The following is an 18344-nucleotide window of genomic DNA, read 5'->3' on the forward strand; positions in this document are numbered from 1 at the left end:
AAGGCCTAAGAAGTCCATACCAAGGATGACATCTCTCGAGCAACGCTGCAGGACTACGAAGTTCGCGGGATAAATCCGGTTGTGAATGGTGAGTCTCGCTGTGCAGATTCCCTCCGGCGTTACGAGGTGACATCCAGCTGTCCGGATTTCGGGGCCTTCCCAGGCTGTCCTAACTTTCTTCAGCTTCGTGGCGAACGGTCCACTGATGACAGAATAGTCGGCTCTGGTGTCGACGAGGGCTGTGACGCTGTGGCCGTCGATAAGAACTGAGGGGGTCCGCTCTATGTACGGCTGGTGCAGAAGCCTAGCTCCGGTCCCAGCCGCAAATAGTCGTACCGTGTCAACGTCCCCTTCCCGTAGCGCGCGTCATCGCAGCTACGACGGGTTCGGGCGAATAAGGCAACAGGCTAGAACAACAAACAACACTTTATTGCTACGCTAGCAATAACGCGTAAATGTCGCCTAGAGGGATAGTCCGCTCTCGTAGAAAACAAAGAATAACGCTTACACCTTCGGTCGATGATCGGCTGGCGGGTCTCGGGGCGGTGAGGTGTTACCTCGCAGGTCAACAGGGCACGAGAGACCGTCTCTCTGCCTGGTCGGCAGTTTTGTTCACCTCCCGTGTCCTTCCCCACCGCGAGGGTTGATTCTCTCGCAGAGCGAGTTCTCTTTCCCGCGAGCCGGGAAGCGAGGATTGGCGCGCGGAGTGGCGGGAAAGAAGGGGTTGTCCGGAAAGGGCGACGGTGCTCCTCTCCTAGTGGTCCCCCGGCTCCCGCCGTCAGTTCGCGATCGCGCCAGCCTTAAGGAAAGGAAATGGGCGCGCGTGCTCCCCCACATCCTCCTCCCCTTAAGAAAGCCCTCGGACGACAGAGACTGAACCATGAGGTAATATTTTGTTATTCCTCATCGAGGAAGGCTTGGACGGATCGGTCCAGGTCCGTGCCCTCCTGCGGTTGGCCCTCTGCCGTGGGTGTCGCCGGTGCCCCCACTGGCGTCGCCGCTGCCTCCGAAGTAGCCACCACCGGCCTCGTTGCGGTCTTCGCTGCCGTGCCCACTTGCGTCATGGCTTCCCCAGTCGTCGCCTCCGCCGTCACTGCTGCGGTAGGTCTGGTCTGCTCCTGCAGCCCCGTGGTCCGGACCGCGCCTCCTTGGGCCCAGCCTCTCTGGTCGTTGGTGGCGATTGAGAGGAGGGAGTCAGCGAAGTGCTTCGTTACAGGCGGCTTCTCCAGCATGGTTCGGGCTCCTCCGGTCTGGCGGGGCTCGGGGTCTTCGGCGTACTGCGCCATGGCCTTGAGGGAGCATAGGCCATCGGGGTGTTCGCCATGTTCAGCGCAAAAAAAACGAACACGAAAACACAAGGAAGTGCACGACACAACTGGCGAGTACGTTCCAACTAGCCCAATTTGCCACCTTATATCGGGGTGTCCACACAACCCTGGCACGTCCCGGTGGCTGCGGCCCAGAGGCAGCTGGCTCTCGCAGTTGGGTTGGCATTGGTCTTCGGGCCTCTTCTGTGGAGGCCGGGTGGTGCGGCGATGGGCGGGGAAGTGGCGGTGGGATGTACCAGTCGACCTCCAGACAGGCGTCCATGGCGATGTTTGCCGGTGGTGGTGGGGCTGCAACAACGACGACGTAATGTGGGTGTGGGCTCGCAGTGAGGAGGCGGTCTCCTCTCTGAGCCGTCCCGGCGGCACCTATTTCCCTTTTGCTCATCCAACATGCAGAGTTGTCTCCGCTTGTTTCGCAAGAAGTACCGCGGCTCGGGGCTCTTCACTCGGTTTCGAGCGTTCTCAGCCGCCGCCTGCGGCTCGGAGGGGGACTGATAGTCGTCCCCATGCTTCTCCCGTGACACGTAGCGTTTCAAGTCGCATACGTGCACTGGTCCGCCGCTCGGTTTGCCTTTCATGTTCGCGAGCCGATAAACAAGCGAGGAAACCTTCTCTCGCACTCGGTACGACCCGGACCATTTCGGTGCCAGCGAGGCTGCAAACTGTTTGCTAGCGTCGCTAAGAACATGATGGCGTCGCAGCACCAGATCGCCCACTTCGTAGTGTACGTTCCGATGCGAGCGGTCGTACTGCGCCTTCTGTTGTGCCCTAGCAGTGCCGAGATTACTGCGTGCTTTCCGTAAAACTTCCGCTAGCTTCTCGCGCAACTGCGCTGCGTATTCAGCTCGTGCTGATGACGCCACTGGCACTCCACTGCGATCCGCGAGTACAGTCTCCATCGGATTCGGGAGTTCTCTCCCCAGGTTTAGAAAAGAAGGCGCATACCCAGTCGAGCGGTTCACAGTCGATCGCAACGCAAACCCGATCTCTGGAAGGTAGGTATCCCAGTCCTTGTGCCTTTCAGAGAACGCGACAAGCATGTGCTTGATGTTGCGATTAACTCGTTCTGTGGGGTTCGACTGAGCATGGTAGGTGGTTGTTTTCTTGTGCTTAATGCCAAGCGCGGCGCACGTGTCAACAAACACCTTCGCAGTAAAATAAGACGCGTTGTCTGTTATCAACTGCTCAGGGAAACCAAACCTGGTGAAAACCTCCATCAACTTATCCAAGATCACACGAGCCGTCAGCTTTCTAAGGGGGAAAAGTTCTACCCACTTAGTGAAGTGATCCGTGATCACCAGCAAGAATTTGTTTCTGCTAGGCGTTGTGGGGTACGGTCCCATTACGTCACATGCCGCGATTTGCCAGGGAGTCTGACTATTGATCGGCTGCATGAGGCCGGGCGGTCGTCCGCCGCGGGGCTTGACGCTTTGGCACACGTGGCATGAACGGGCGTAACGAATCACATCCCGCTTCATGCCTGGCCAGGTGTCCTCCTATATGTGACAATATATCTGCCAGGATCCTTTTTCTTATTTTTTGTTGTGGATCGCACGGATTTCAATGAGGCGGAAGGAATGGACTTGACGAAGATATTAGAGTTGGCTGCGAAGCTTGGTATGTCGAGTGGGGACCTGGAGTGTTCTAACGGCAGCGCGTGAGCTTGGAAAACTGGGGACGAGCGTCGCCGGCCTGTGTTCCGGGCGCTTCGGCTCTTCCTTGGGCTACGGGGTCGTACCGTAGCCACCGCCTGTTCGAGGACACGTCCACGGACCTGGACCTGGGACCACCAGCAACGCCCAGGACGCGCCATCGGCTTGTGCACCGAGAGCACCCTACGGCACTGCTCCGTAGGCTTCGACCGAGCCAGTTTCTCCTCCCGGGAGACGCTGGCCATCTCGAGGACCTGTGACGCCCAGGTCACTGAACCCGATGCTGCCAACCCTCATCTACAACGCCAGCCCGCCTTCGGCCACGGTTAAAGCCTCGGGCAACGACTGGGACGCCTACTTCAACGCCTGTGCCCCCCCGCAACGCCTCGGCTCTTCCAACGGGACAAAACGCCGTGAGTGGTGTAATCGATGAACGCCTCGTACATTTAGCTGTTTGTTTCTCTCACTCAATTGTTCTTTGAGCGATAACTGTGTTTAGCGCTAGTTTTATTTTTGTGTGTTCCTTTTTAATGTTTGCAGTGGTTTTTTTTGGTTAAGGTGTGTTTTCTTTTGTGTGTAATTAAAATATAGTTGTGTGTAGCGCTCTCGCCTCGTCCGTTCTTTCTGGTCAGCTGTTGTCCGAAGATCCGTGACAAAAATAACTTATTTTTGTCACGGATCTCCGGACAGCAATCGGCCAGAAGGAACGGACGAGACGAGAGCGTTACACACGCCTATTTTAATTACACACAAAAAGAAAAACACACATTTTTACCTCAAACCACTGCAAACGTATAAAACATACCGGTACTAAACAAAGCTATCATACAGACAACAAACAAGTGATACTAGTTGCTAAACCGTATGACGCGTTCGTCGCTTAATGAACTCACAGCGTTCCATGCGAGATGAGTCGAGGCGTTGCGTTGGTCCCTGGAGCCAACGTCGGCGTACAAGTCGGTGACGCTCTCTTTCTCTGGTGCGGAACGCGAGCTGGCGTTGTCATTGAGGCTGGGAGGCTCGGAGTTCAATGACCTGTGCGTCGCAGGTTATTGAGCTGGCCAGCGTTTAACGGGAACAGGACCTGGCTCAGACGAGGGCTACGGAGCGGTGCCGTAGGACGCTGCGCTCGGTGCACAAGCCGATGACGCTCACTGGCCGCTGCGGGTGTTCGGCCCGCCATCCATTTCCTAGGACGCGTCCTTGAATGGCCGGTGACTACGGTGCGATGCCGTAGAGCGATGGAGCACGAGACTACGGTGCGATGCCGTAGAACAAAGGGAGCCAGAGCGCCCGGAACACAGGCCGGCGACGCTCGTGCCCGCCTCACGCGCTCCCGATCGAACACCCAGGGCCCTTCTGCCCACGTCATCTTCCTCTTTTATATGTTCGACTTCGTTTTTCTCTTCTCCACGTCGTGCGGTTATACGTCAGGCTACGCTTGACGTCTTCCTCTTCTTCGATCACATTTTCTTTGTCACCTCCTATATGTGACACCAGGTAGCGAGGCGACACAACTTAGCATAAGTCTTAGGGCCGCTCGCATGCCCAGCAATGCACGAGTCATGAAAGTAGCGAAGCAGTGCTCCTCTCAACTTGCGCGGTATCACGACCTTGAATGACTCACTTGTGTCATCGTCGGATGGGATGTACCTCAGCAGGACGCCGTCAGAATCCAGCAGATAAGAATCCAGCGCGCTCACAGCATTACCAGCTGTTGCCGAGCGCTCCGCACCGACAGCAATACCAGCTGCTCCCGTGTGCGCGGTGGCCTCGCCACCCGGCTCCCGGAGCCCGTGGAACACCTTTCGACAAAACGGATCTTTCTGCTGAGCTTCTAACAGCTCCCTTCTGCTGAAAACAATCCCCGCGCTAACGACAGCCTCTACGTGGTTCACGCTTGTGCCTTGAACTGACGTTTGTTCTACTGTTTCCGTTAGCGCTACCTTGAGTGTCTCGCTCACAGTCCGTTCCGGGTCAGTCTCGTGACGGACTGGAGCACGCGATAGTGCGTCGGCCGCGGCATTGTTCTTGCCCTTGCGGTAGCGTACGGTGAAGTCGTAACGCTGCAGAAGCAATGCCCAACGAGCCAGGCGGCCACTTGGTTCGTCCAAGCGCCTCAACCACGTGAGCGCCATGTGGTCTGTCTCAATGACAAATGCCACTCCGTCGATGTAATAGTCAAACTTACGGAGAGCGAAAACTATCGCGAGACACTCTTTATCTGTTACCGAGTAGTTCCTCTCCGCCGGCGTTAACGAACGGCTCGCGAACGCAATCGGTCGGAGGGCACCTCCATGCTCCTGAAGCAAAATTGCTCCTAACCCCAGGTCGCTTGCGTCTGTTTGAATCACAAACTCCCTGTTCAAATCGGGTAGCTGCAGTTCAGCCGTGTTAGCCAGCAACTTAGTGAGGCGACGCAGTGCGGCCTCCTGCTCTTGACCCCAAGCCCAACGTTCGCCTTTCCTCAAGAGCTTTGTCAAAGGCGCCTGCACTGCCGCGCAGTCTGGAATGAATTGGCGATAGAAGTTCGCCATCCCCAGAAAGCGCCTCAGCTCACCGATGTCTTTCGGCGACGGATAGCTGACTATCGCTTCAAGCTTACCCTTATTCGGCAAAATGCGACCCTCGTCAAGCGTGAATCCCAACAATGTTATTCGGGTCGCCGCTATCTGAGCTTTGTTCGGGTTCAGAGTGATGCCCGCAGACCTCAGCCTTTTCATCGAACGTTTTCGAGTAAACCACTATGTCGTCTAGATATGCGAGGGCGTGCTGCCACTTTGCATCTCCCAGAACTTGGTCCATTAGCCTCTGATAAGTAGCGGGAGCCCCCACCAAGCCAAAAGACATTCTCCTGAATTGAAAAAGTCCCCTGTGGCATGTGAAAGCTGACTTCTCTCTGTCCCGCCCGTCCATTTCGACCTGAAAATATCCACGACTAGCATCGAGCGTCGTAAAGTACTTCGCCCCGCCAAGGTTGGGTACTAACGATGAAATGGATGGAAGAGGGTATGCCATGCGTCCTTCTTCGTAACCTCATTCAGCCTGCGGTAGTCTACACAAAGGCGATATGTATCATCCAGTGCTGGGCAGTATCGAAGATACATGTATCTTAGATACTATCTTAGATACTCATCGGGTATCTTGTATCTGTATCGCGATACGTCTCGCAAAATGAGTATCTGTATCTGTATTTCCAATGCATTCAATAATGTATCGTGTATCTTAAGATACAAGATACCGCTATCGCAACACCACTATGCGAAGCAATTATCGCTGGTTGAACTCTGCTTCTCAAGCTGGTACTGGCGCCACTGAGCCACCTGAATAAAACTAAGGGCGGCAACATAATTTTATTTTTCTGTCGGAGTCTTCTACTGAGGGCAGGCGACGAGGTCTGCACGTCTCTATTGGTGGAGTAGAGTCAAGTGGCAGCTCGCGCAGTCTCCACACAAACAAGCGCGCGAACGTCTACGTCCAGCCCACGTAGCTTTTGTTTTCTCGATTTTTTGTTCTTTTTAGTTGTGTCAGTTCCATGACACTTGCTCTTAGCCACGGCCCTGCATCGCGTATGAGTGCAGCGCCTATTACGCAAATTATTATGCCGCTTTCGTGCCGTAATTGAAGATTCTCTTGCGTGGTGCTTCGTAACGAAATCTGAAGTATGCAAGAACGAAGTTGCCTTGCGTCTCATGGCTTTCACACATCAGCGATTTGAAGCATCTCGTGGATGTACCTTTGCCTTACATGCGATGACATTAACCTATATGTAAATAACGTTCCAAGGACAATACATCCACCGATACCGATGCTCGAGCTAATAGAACAAGCCTTTACCTAACAAAAGATATCTCTGTGTGCCATATTATTTCTTTTCGTGCTAATTATATGTTCAAAGAATTTTTGAAATCATAATTTGATTATTAGCACTAATGCTTTCTTACCTGTTCCGTTGCATTCCGTACCTAGGTCTCTTTATTGTTTTTTCCAGTGTGGTCGCTGCAATATCGCTTTTGTAACGTGCTGCCAAAATAAGCTCTCTGTTTTATTGTAACTTTTAAATGTCTGCGTTATTTCTCCTACTGTTTGCACATTTATACTTCACTTGAGTTTACTGTTCTGCCAAGGTGATTTTGAAAACAAATATATAATTATATGAGCGTGCCTTTGGTACTATACAGTAAAATTATTATTTAAGATTTAACGTCCCAAAACAAAGTTATGATTATGAGAGACGCCGTGGAGGGCTCCGGAAATTTCGACCACCTGAGGTTCTTTAACGTGCACCTAAATCTAAGTACACGGGCCTCAAGCATTTTTGCCTCCATGGAAAATGCGGCAGCCGCAGCCGGGACTCGATCCCGTGACTTTCGGGTCAGCAGTTGAGCACCGTAAACTCCTCACAGCAGCATCTCTTCGAGATACCACGCCGGCCAGGGCAGAGCAGGCTGCTATAGCACTGGGCGTGGCGATACCCATGCGCACGCGCATTTTCACTGATTCTCGGGCTGCTGCACGAGCGTTCATGACCGGGTCAATCTGTGAGCAGGCGGCCCATATTCTTACCAAAAGACCAAATTGCACAGAAATCGACGGCAACATCACCTGGTTTCCTGCCCACATGGGCAAGGATGTCCACCCTGTTATCCCCAATGCCAATGAGCTTGCCCATGCCCGCGCACGCGAACTGTCCCACCGTGACGGGCAATCGGCATCTAATTTTGGGGATGGCATCCGGCAGCTTGATTCTCTCCTCACATTTAATGAGATCTGCAAACATTATCAATTGGCCAGGCGTAGCTTTCCACTCCCGCACCCGCAACTCTCGAGGACCCAGTCAGTCACTTTAAGAATGCTGCAAACGGGTATTTACCCGTCGCCTTTAGTGTATAGCAAATTTATTGACAGCATAAAGCCGCACTTCCCTCATTGTGACGAGACGATGCACGTTAGCCCACATGCTCTGGCAATGCACGGCGCTGCGCGATTGCGAGAATCTCAGCACAGAGGACGCCTGGAGGACGGCGATCACCAGCTCGGACCGGGAGGTCCAAATCCGGGCTGTCCAGAGGGCCCGCAATTTGGCGGAGGGGCTCGCTCTTCCTGTCCCCACGTGGGTGCGGCCCGCAGCCGACCCTCCCTCTTGAGGGAAATTGGCTCCTCAGGACAATTTATAAATAAAGTTCATTGACCGACCGACCGACCGACCGACCGACCGACCGACCGACCGACCGACCGACCGACCGACCGACCGAACCGACCGACCGAACCGACCGACCGACCGACCGACCGACCGGACCGACCGACCGACCGACCATAACCAGTAGACCACCGTGGCGGGTCTTGAGTATACAGTACCAAACATTCTGCTTACCGCTTAATAAAGCAGCGAAGTTGAGTTTGCGTTATAATAATAGATATTATTAGGAGCCATTTTAAAGACGTTGCTTGGGGGCCCTCGAGAAGATTTTAGATGAGGGATTCGAGAAATATATTTACCAAATGCTCCGTTTTTCTCATGAGCGTCCCAACGAGCCGTTTCAGGCAATTTTCCATGGGCAATGAATTTTCTATTGTCTTACCTTAAGTTAGTTCAGTAAAGAGTTTCATTTATACAATTTGACTGCCGCCATATTAGTCGCCGCTATACCACGTGACAATACAATACGTCTGCGACGTTTCCGGGTTGCAGATGTTCTTTTGTTTAAGAAAAATTGTTCAAAGATCGCACGTTAGTGAGTATATCGATAACGAGCGCTTTACATCAGCAGATACGTAGAATATGAACAGCCATTGCGGTTTTATGTCCCGTATACACCATTCGTTATAAAACTCGCTTCCAACTTAGTTGCTGCTGTACACCTGTCCGGTGATCTGGTATTGCGTAGTGGTGGTTTACAGACAAGGGTAAACTCCACGCTGGTATTTGCACCATCGTGCGAAGGCTTCTTGTTGAAGTTCTTCCCGGTAAGTTGTTTCGGAATTGAACTAATGTACTTTGAGCAAGACAGACAAAACTTTTAAGATACTAAAGACATTTCATTCAAATGAAAAAAAAATTGGTCAGAGTTAACGGGATTCAAGCAGACATTTTTGTGCATTGGCGTTTGCTACTGCGTCATATGGATATATAATAACTAACTTGCTAATGTATCGAAGTATCTTAAGATACAATTGGCAAGTATCGTATCGGATACAATTATCGCGATAGTATCTTGTATCTGTATCTCAAATACTTCTTGCCTCAGTATCTTGTATCGTATCGCGATACAATTTCAAAGTATCTTTGCCCAGCCCTGGTATCATCCTTCTTTGGAACTAGAACAACCGGGAAACCCCATGGGCTGTTTGACCTTTCGACCACGCCTGTGTCGATGAGTTCGTCCAAGGCGGCGTCAAGTGCTTTCCGCTTGGTCAAGCTAATGGGTCGGGGATTGCATTTCCAAGGTCGTGCGTCAACCGTATCAATTGTGTGCTTGACCAGCGTAGTGCGGCCCGGGCGGTCAGTGATAAAGTCCCTAGATTTTTCCCTGTTCTTTCTTAAGTACCGACAACCATTGAAGCGCCGGCGACGAATCTCATTGGCTAACGCTCGTTTTCGGTAGCCATGTTCTTCCTAACTCTTTTCCAACACCTGGTGAAACGCGTCCCCCATACACTAATGACAGGTGGTTGACGGGAGGAGAAAGGCTCGTCGCGGTAGCATATTGTTCGCTGAAAGATGCATGGCTAATGTACTTAGATGCACATGGCTTTCTAAATCTTCCAAGTTAGGAAGAAAATGGCGTCGGACGCCAGCTGCGCGTGAGAGAGGGCCGTGAAGGGAGGCAGTTGTCGGTACTTAAGTAAAAACGAAAAATCTAGGGACTTTAGTCAGTGAAAATCGCGTCGTACTCGTACAACAGCGACGACAGCTGCACCTTTTCCCTTTCTGGCATGCTGTGTGCTGTGCCAAAAGCGGGTGCACTTAGGTGCACTGACCTTCCCTGTACCGCGGCACATTGTTCTGGCGGGGTTACTCGCTTACTCCGCGCGCTTTCCTCCTCTCTCACTCGCGCTGCTCCCTGCGATTGGCATGCCGTTGTCAGGCCTACCGCTGAGCGTGGGTCCTTCCACCCCTGCCCTTGCTGCCGGTTTGATGACTGCCACTACGTCCGAGCCACAACGACACTCTTAACACTCCTATCCACTTTTCTCCCATCTCCCCCTACCCCAAGACGCTGCGCCGTGCTCCCTATAGGGCTGCAGAAATTAGGCGTCTTATTCTTCCTCTAATCACACAATCAATCAATTGTCAATGCGGGTGCTTTCGAGAAAAGCTTTAGCGCGTCTCCGTCGCGATCACGGTAACTCCCTCTTGCAATGTCAATGACAATACCTGACTTGGCGAGAAAGTCTCGACCCAGGATTAGAGGCATTGACAAACCGGGAAGATGGACGAAGCGTTGTCGCCTCACGCGTCTTTCCCAGCGGATCACAAGTCTAGCCGCACCACTCGATTGTGCTGTCCCCGAAGCAAGGCGGAACGTGGCGTTGCTTTATCTCAGGCGGATATTGTTCTCGCAGAGATGGTGCAACACCTCGTCCCCAAATAATGAAGCGCTTGCCCCAGTATCCAAAAGTGCTACAAACTTCTTTCGAGCTATCGTTAACTCGATTAACGGTGCGGGCGAGTCTACGGCATCACCTGCGCGACAGAGGTGCTAGTGATCCGAGCGCATCGGTAGGGCTGCTGATCGCCGCGCGGTGCCCGACGTGGTTCACCGGCGGCGTCGTCCGTTTCCCGAACCGCGTGTTCGCTCCTGAACCGGCGTGCGGCCGCATTCGCGGGCGATGTGCCCCGGTGCGCCGCACCGGTAGCAAGGACCGCGGAAACCACGCCGGCCCAGGCGCTCGTCGCCACGATCCGGCGGGCCTCGCTCCGCGTTGCGCCGCTCGTCTGGGCTCGTCTCGACCACGTGCTCCTGCCGCGGAACGTCACGTGCAGGCGCAGCACGGGCCGTACGAAGCGCGTAAGCGTAGGGGTCTAAAGCAGGGGCGTAGCCACGTTAGGGCACACCGGGCCCGTGCCCCTCCCCCCCCCCCGAAATTTTTTTTTGCCATAGCATACAGAGCAGAAAATGACACTCGACCACATCTGCCTGCTAGTGATGCAGAACTATCGGAAAATTGACTATCGATAGTATCGATAGTTTTTTTGAAACTATCGATAGTGTAGACAAACTATCGATAGTGCTACTATCGACAAACTATCGATAGTGCAATCGGTAGTACCATGATAAATATTACTAGCGATATTACTGCCACGCGTGTTTATTGATTTGTTTTGATGTATTCGGGTTTCACCCACAAAGACGGTTAGCAACGTTTGACGCAGACCGCGCCGTAATGTTTAAGAAGCTTCACGATTGTTTGAGATCGTTCTCTTAAGGTTACGCGCCGGACGTGAATAGTCAAGTTCATTCGACAGCTTACGCGAGCACGACCGATAACGCTGTAAGGTTCGATGACTGGTGCATAAAAGACGACGCTTTCCACCGATGATCAGATTACTCGACAACCGACGACTGTTCTCGCTGCTCTCAGTGCGCAGCCTGTATCGCTTGTATCTTGAGTTTTGATTTTCTGGTCACAAGATCGCCCAAATAAATAGCTCCATATCTCCCAGTCTTGTTGCAGCATTCTTCACCGTCACGACCACGTGACAATACTATCGATAGTGGTGTGAATAACTAAGCTGCTGCGGGTCGGCCATATTGCCAAAATATTTGTGATAGCCTACTATCAGCTTCATTTAATATATGAGCAATTCTTGGCAAAAGAAATAAAGGGCGGATTATGTCCATCAATAAATCAATAAATTCACATCCAAAAGCAACCTGTTACACTTTACAATGAACAAACTTAGTTCATGATATTTTTTTGTATTGAAATCATAAAGTGCAATATAAATTTGAAGCTGCGCAGTTCCACCCCATGTAACGCCTTCCTTTCCGCTACAACTGAACAGTTTTACTTTATGATCATGTGTCAGCAAAGCACTCAGGTGAAGAACACAAGCATGTCAACTTTCTTGCCCTTCAGCCTGCTCCTCCGGCTCCCCTATGTACCACGCGCTCAGGGAACCAAGTTTATTCTGCAATGAGTTCGTGCTGTTGGTTTTATACTATCGATAGTACCATCGAATTTTTAAATGCGAATGCATTTCTTAGTCGGGCTATGTGAGGCATCCGGCGTTGTCCGCGGCGCCCTCTCCCATGGCAACAGCTGCGGGAGCGCGCGCGCTTATCCTCGCCCTTAGCAACCGGAGCATGTGGTGCGAGAGAGTGTAGGAGAGGGTAGGTGCAGTGCTTCGCCGCTCCTTCTCTCGCCGCTCGCTGTCTCTCCTCCCTGCGCCCCACTCTCCCGTCCGCTCGCGCCTCACTCTCGACCGTTCGCTGCCTGGGCGCCTCTCAAGAACATCCGTAAATGTGTGCTCGAGACGCCGCTGTGAAACGCCAACGCCGAGCCGAGAACGCTGGCGCCCCACTCTCCCGTCCGCTCGCGCCTCACTCTCGACCGTTCGCTGGCTGGGCGCCTCTCAAGGCGATGGCAGAAGTCGGTGAAGGCGAATGTCTGACGGCAACGGTACCCTCTCTCGGCGCAAGAAATGCAGTCGCATTTCCTCACGATTCCATTCGGGGAGGTGGGGGCATTATTTTTTACTATCGATAGCGCTATCGATAGTATTTTTTGCCATCGACAGTTCGATAGTGACTCAGCTATCGATAGTATCGATAGTGCCATCGATAGTTCTGCATCACTACGCCTGCTCGTCCCCACTACAGATCAAGGAGGTACCCCCCCCCCCCCGAAAAAATTTCTGCCTACGCCCCTGGTCTAAAGCGCGGTCTGACAGTTCCCAACCGCGCGGTACGTGCTCATCAGCGAACGATGCTGACGCGTTACCCCTAAACGCCTCTGAACCGACCGCGCCACCGTTCCACGCGCAGCGAGGCTCGAGTGACTGCGCTGCGGGTGGAGGCGGGCGATACGCTCGCGCCGCGAGGATGTCCCCTTGTATGCCCTTCGCTTCGGCGGCGAGCTCTTCTAGGTCTGCGAACTTGCATCCCCTGAAGTGCGCCGCAAAAGTCGGGTGCGCTTGTCGTGTAACGCGCTCCACTTTCTCCGCGTTGGTGGCGAGAGGGTTAGCGAGGCGATAAGTTCGTCCATCGCCCGTACGTACTCCAGCAAGGATTCGTCCGGATGCTGGGTGCGTAGCTCCAACTCCCTCCTCAAACGCCACTCATAATTCGCCGGAAGGAATTCGTCGCGGAAGCTCTCGCGGAACTCTTCTACCGTGCGGGCGCGATGTCCGGTCAGTCGGAACCATCGGGCCGCTTGCTCTGTCAGCGACACCGGGACCACACGAGCGAGAAGTTCGGCGTCGGAAAGCCCCACTGCTTGCTGATAGTAGAGCAATCGGTCGAGATACTCATTTGCGCTCCTGCAGTAGTGGTAGCCACTGTATACAGTGGCTACCACTACTGTATACAGTGGCTACCACGAGTCAGCTTTCACAGGCCACAAACGACTTTTCCAATTCAGGAGAATGTCTTTTGGCTTGTTGGGGGCTCCCGCTACTTATCAGAGGCTAATGGACCAAGTTCTGGGAGATGCAAAGTGGCAGCACGCCCTCGCATATAGGTAGGCATGTCTACCATACACGTGGTCCCGCACTTTGCGAAGGAGGCTGCGCTGTGTTTTGCAATGCGCTGGCTAAGCTCTGCATAACTGACAGCGCATTCTGCAAGACTACCTCGCTCGAGGGCACACTATTGCCCGAAGACGCGACCACATCTGCGGCTTGTGCCGAAGCAACATGTGGCGGCATCTCGCTGTTCGCGTCGCGAGGTGACGGGGCGCCCGGCGTGGCGCTCTCCGTCGTAGGCCTAATCTCTCCTAACGCGGTCGCTGCAACACCTTGGTTGTCCCGTGTGAAACAACCAAAATTTACGCTGTCGGAAAGTCCAAACAATGCCCCCGCGTTAGCCATAGGATCGACATTCTGCGACGCGACATCAGACAACATGAACAAATCCTGGAATTCAGACATGCCCATTGTCCTACGTTGACGGAGCGTCTGTAGTCGCTCGCGTCCGCAAAACTAGTCGCGTTGCCAAATAGATGAGGGGGTCCGCTCTATGTACGGCTGGTGCAGAAGCTTAGCTCCGGTCCCAGCCGCAAATAGTCGTACCGTGTCAACGTCCCCTTGTGTAGCGCGCGTCATCGCAGCTACGACGGGTTCGGGCGAATAAGGCAACAGGCTAGAACAACCAACAACACTTTATTGCTACGCTAGCAATAACGCGTAAATGTCGCGTAGAGGGATAGTCCGCTCTCGTAGAAAAGAAAGGGTAGGTCAGCAGGGCACGAGAGACCGTCTCTCTGCCTGGTCGGCAGTTTTGTTCACCTCCCGTGTCCTTCCCCACCGCGAGGGTTGATTCCCTCGCAGAGCGAGTTCTCTTTCCCGCGAGCCGGGAAGCGAGGATTGGCGCGCGGAGTGGCGGGAAAGAAGGCGTTGTCCGGAAAGGGCGACGGTGCTCCTCTCCTAGTGGTCGGATGGTCGGATTCGCTCGCTGGATTTCAAGCAAGACGGACGTGCCTACCGCGATGTCCTGGATTACTCCTCGTACCTCTCGCTGACCGGTGCCCCGTGACGGACTCCTCGCCCGCTATGCCGTGCGCCGCTCATCGTCGGGGCCTTCGCCGATGTTGTGCATTGTGCCTCTAGCTGTGTTTCGCGGACCCGTCCCTGAACTCCCGTGACCGTTTCCACATCTTTCCTGTCCTCTTTTCTCTTCGTTGTATGGATGGCTCTATCACTTTTCTCTCTAATTTCCTACTATTATTTTACTCCCTCCTTACCCCCACCCCTACAGGGCGCTTAGCCGTGTCGCCACGAGGCAGACAGAAATTAGCGTCCTTTTCCTCTCCTTAAAGGCCAACTCCGGCGATTTTTCGAATTTGATGGATCTCAATGAAATTCGCTGGGTACGTTCATTTGCACGTTTCCGTCGTTTATGCCAAATTACAGGCTTGAGACATGCGCAGATTGTTTGCAAATGAATTTTAAAGATTGTCTGCAAACGCCCTCCTGGCTTCCCACAATTATTGGCAACATTGTGTCTGTGACGTCAGTATTGGGAAGGCGGCGGAAGTGACGCAGCCGAGGGCACCACTAACTTCGGCGCTTCGGCCGCTACAGCGAGCGTCTGCTGTGCACAAGGCGACAGACAGCGTTGGTTTGGTCGGCGCTTCGCTGGTCGTCCCGGCTGTCACAGTTTTCATACTCGGCGCCAGTGTGACCGGCATGCCTCGCACGACTTCCGGTTGGTTCGTAACAACATCTACGTCATACGTAGACAGCACACTCGGTTGGGTTTCGGTTTCGGTGTTGCGCTTTTTTGCTTATTTAAAATTATTCTCCAGTTTGCCGAGTATTTCTGCTATCGGGCCCGTAACAGGAGCGTCTCAGGAACATAAAAGCACCATTACTTTGACATGGCCAAAAAATCGCCGGAGTTGGCCTTTAAGAATAACAGACAGACAGACAGACAGTGGTCCCCCGGCCGCCCCAGCTCCCGCCGTCAGTTCGCGATCGCGCCAGCCTTAAAATGGGCGCGCGTGCTCCCCCACAGAACGTCGAGGTCGCTAGTTCGTCGTCTTGCGTTGCAGTTAGGTCGTGGCGTCGGGTCACGGCTACGTCGGTTTGTTCCGCTGCTTCCACGTTGCGTCGTCAGGTCTACTTCGGTCCGCGAGGTTTCGTCGTCAGGGGTTCGCGTCGTGTCCTGAAGCCTTCGTCGTTGCGTCGGCGGCGTAGGGTCTTCGGTATTTCGTCGTACAGCAACCGCACCTCCATCGGTTGCTGCCCTTATGCGGGCTAGGTGACCGGCCCCGGGTTGGGCCAGTGTATGGTCGGCGTTGGGAAGAGGCGTAGCGGCCTGGTGACGGCGATCGGGAAGGTCCTCGGGGGGTCCACTGCGCTCCTGCCAGATAGTCGGCGACAGGGGCGTAGCCAAGGGGGGGGTTGGGGGGTTCAACCCCCCCCCCCCCGAAATTTTTCAGTTTTGCTTGCGTATATATACACGCACACATACAAACGCACACACGAGCATACACAAAGTATGGTTGAACCCCCCCCCCCCCCCCGAAAAAAAATTTCTGGCTACGCCCCTGGTCTGCGATGTCACGTGGTCGTTCACCCTGGACGCGGCGCGTCGACGGCGAACCCACGCAGTCCCATCTGTCGATAATGGCAGCGGCGGTAGGTGTGGCCGGCGTCTCCGCAGTAGTAGCAGAGTGGACGATGGTCGGGGGCGCGCCAAACGTCGGTCTTCCTCGGCGTGTATCGCTGACCGGCAGGCGGGCGGTATGACGTCGGTGGTAGCGGCGGTGGTGCCTGGCAGCGGAACTGCTGGGGCGGCGCGGCGTCTTGACGTGGACGAGGAGGGGCGGCGTTGCGTCGGGCTGCAGCAGCATAGCTCATTGCTTGCAGCTGCGGCGGTGCCGGCATAGGAACACCCAGTGACTGTTGGATTTCGTCGCGTACAACGTCCGCAATCGACGTCACTTCGGGCTGTGCAAAAGGTGCGAGCTTTCGCAGCACCTCTCGCACGATGGCTCGGATCGTTTCGCGCAAGTCGTCGGATCCGAGGGCATGAACTGCTGCGCTGTCTTGGAATGCGCGGCGATTGTACTGCCGAGTGCGCTTATCGAGCGTCTTCTCGATGGTTGTCGCCTCCGAGAGGAATTCTTGGACGGTCTTGGGTGGGCTCCGCATCAGCCCAGCGAAGAGCTCCTGCTTGACTCCTCGCATGAGAAGGCGAACTTTTTTTCTCTTCGGGCATGGTAGGGTCTGCGTGGCGGAACAGCCTGGTCATCTCTTCCGTGAAGAGCGCCACATTTTCGTTCGCCATCTGCACGCGGGTCTCGAGCAGAGCCTCAGCCCTCTCTTTGCGGACGACGCTCGTGAATGTGGTGAGGAACCTGTCGCGAAAAATGTCCCACGTTGTCAGGCTTCGCTCTTGGTTCTCGAACCAGGTCCGAGCGGCGTCTTCCAAAGCGAAATAGACATGCCGTAGCTTGTCTTCGCTGGTCCAGGCATTAAAAACGGCGATTCGGTCGTAGGCTTCGAGCCAGCTTTCCGGGTCTTCGAACGACGATCCGCGGAAGGTTGGCGGCTCCTTGGGCGTCCGGAGAAGGATCGGTGCGGGCGGCACAGCGTGTGTCATCGTCGCTGTGGTCGAGGTCAGGGTCTTTGTTTGCCGGGTCTTTTCAGGTAGAGGCCCGTGCTCTGGCGGTAGACCTTGTTGCCTGCGGCTTGCTCGCTGCTCGGCCTTGGCGTCGACGTCTTCTTTGCGATTCGGGCTTGGTTCACGGCTTGACGGGGGCGTCCGGAGCATGGACGAACAGCACCTCCACCAGATGTCACGGGGTCGTGACGTCGACGAAGGCAGCAGTCAGCACGTCAAAGATGAAACTCCTTATTTGGCCGAACTTGTGGCCGGGAAACTGAACGTCAAACTACAGCAATACACTGATAGCGGCGAACAGAGCGTCGACCGTCGATCAACTGACAAGCGGTCAAGCGCGTCGGCTTTTATACAGGCGCTATGGAACTTTCCAGCAATATCGCTTGCGGCGGCGTTATCTCTCGACAAAGCTGGAGCATTCGCGTGCGGCGCGCAATCTTAACAAAACGATCTACTAAAATCGTGAAGCTTCTCGAACACTGCTTCGCGGCCAGCGTCGAGCGTTGATAACCGTCCTTGCTGGTCAAACTCGAACACATCAAAATAAAAGAAGAAGCGGGCGTGGCAATATCCACAATAAGTTGCGAATGCACGCAAAAATTGTTTTTCTTTTGATCTCGCTTAAGGATATTATGCATTAAATACAATCGAAGTGACTGACGAGCTTGAAAAAACATTAACGCACGAGGGAAGTGCAACTCGCTCCTCGTGAGTTAGCAGCTGATCGTTCATCGTCGCTGTCACTCGTCCAGTGAAAACTCCTCGTCGTCTAGAAGGTTTCTTTCAACATCAATTTTGAAGAATTTCCTCCGCCGAAAGACTTCGACCCCTCCGAGTCTCAACAAGAAAATCACTTGCAGTGTGCTGCCACCTATCAACGACGTACAAAAACAAGCGGCTCAGTGCACGGCCGCCTGGATCATCGGAGCGCCGCGCGCCCCGATCCAGGCGGCCGTGCGCAGTGCTGGCTATGAAAGCAACACACAGGTGAAGGACGGCGTTGAGAGCGTTCGCTCCACGATAGCCGTGAGCGGACGCGTCCTCGAGTGATTGAAACGTCGCTCGCACTA

The sequence above is a fragment of the Rhipicephalus sanguineus genome, chromosome 1, assembly GCF_013339695.2.
Source record: "Rhipicephalus sanguineus isolate Rsan-2018 chromosome 1, BIME_Rsan_1.4, whole genome shotgun sequence".
In the NCBI taxonomy this organism is placed as follows: Eukaryota; Metazoa; Arthropoda; class Arachnida; order Ixodida; family Ixodidae; genus Rhipicephalus; species Rhipicephalus sanguineus.